Source organism: Schistocerca serialis, chromosome 5, assembly GCF_023864345.2.
Source record: "Schistocerca serialis cubense isolate TAMUIC-IGC-003099 chromosome 5, iqSchSeri2.2, whole genome shotgun sequence".
NCBI classification, from domain to species: Eukaryota; Metazoa; Arthropoda; class Insecta; order Orthoptera; family Acrididae; genus Schistocerca; species Schistocerca serialis.
The window spans coordinates 597,969,999-597,971,433 of NC_064642.1; the positions used below are offsets into that span (position 1 = coordinate 597,969,999).

At 42.6% G+C, this 1,435-nt stretch overlaps 1 non-coding gene across 1 annotated transcript; it reads right to left on the reverse strand.

The window, feature by feature from the left end:
- Positions 1 to 280: 280 nt before the first annotated feature.
- Positions 281 to 355, reverse strand: Trnat-ugu (transfer RNA threonine (anticodon UGU)). Its single transcript has one exon. It is a non-coding gene; the product is annotated as a tRNA-Thr (tRNA).
- Positions 356 to 1,435: the final 1,080 nt, after the last annotated feature.

Here is a 1,435-nt window from a genome sequence, read left to right on the forward strand (position 1 = left end):
ATTCTGTCCATTGGGACTGACATATAGTTTTTACCTCATCTGTGTGTTCTCTAGTTTTGACTTGGGTGTGTATGACTCCAGTTGTTTTTTGCGGCCTAAAACCAAACAAAACAATATCAGGGGTCCTATATCAACTATATATGACGGTAGTATCTGTTCCCGAAAGAACAGTTACCGTCGATGACCACACAGCTTTGCTAGAAATGAAATAATAATTAAATGGACACCCTAGCTGCAAACAGGCATTGATATACTTCATTGGGGACATGCTAAAAATGTGTGCCCCAACCGGGACTCAAACCCGGGATCTCCTGCTTACATGGCAGATGCTCTATCCATCTGAGCCACCGAGGGCACAGACGATAGTGTGCCTGCAGGGACTTATCCCTTGCATGCTCCCCGTGAGACACACATTCCCAACATGTCCACACCACTACATTCGTAGTGCGCCTACTAGATGTTTGCCCCTCATACTCAGACGGGGCACACATTTTCAACATGTCCCCAACGAAGTATATCAACACCTGTTTGCAGCTAGGGTGTCCATTTAATTATCATTTCGGTCCCATATCACTCCAACTGCACACGCCCACACCATTACAGAGCCTCCACCAGCTTAATAAGTCCCCTGCTGACATCCAAGGACCATGGATTCATGAGGTTGTCTCCATACCCGTACACATCCATTCACGTGATACAATTTGAAATGAGACTCAACTGACCAGGCAACATGTTTCCAGTCGTCCACAGTCCAATGTCAGTGTTGATGGCCCAGGCGAAGCATAAAGCTTTGTACCATGCAGTCATCAAGGGTACACAAGTGGACCTTCAGCTCCAGAATTGCATATCAATGATATTTCATTGAATGGTTTGCACATTGACACTTGTTGATGGCCCAGCATTGAAAACTGCAGCTATTTGCTGAAGAGTTGCACTTCTGTCACATTGAACGATTCTCTTCAGTAATTGTTGGTACCATTCTTGCAGGATCTTTTTGTGGCTGCTGATGTATCAAGATTTGATGTTTTACTGGATTCCTGATATTCATGGTACACTTATGAAATGGTCATATGGGAAAATCCCCACTTCATCGCTACCTCGGAGATGCTGTGTCCCATCACTCCTGCCTCAACTATAACACCACATTCAAGCTCACTTAAATCTTGATAACCTGCCATTGTAGCAGCAGTAACTAATCTAACTACTGACCCAGACACTTGTTGTCTTTTATAGGCATTGCCAACTGCAGTGCCATATTCAGCCTGTTTACATATCTCTGTATTTGAATACACATGCCTATACCAGTTTCTTTAGCACTTCAGTGTATTTAACTTTAATTCCAAAATAGCATTTTATGTTTCTCTGTACCAAATCTGTGATTATCAACTATAATGGTAATCCAATTAGTACAATATATCTATTATACACATATGCT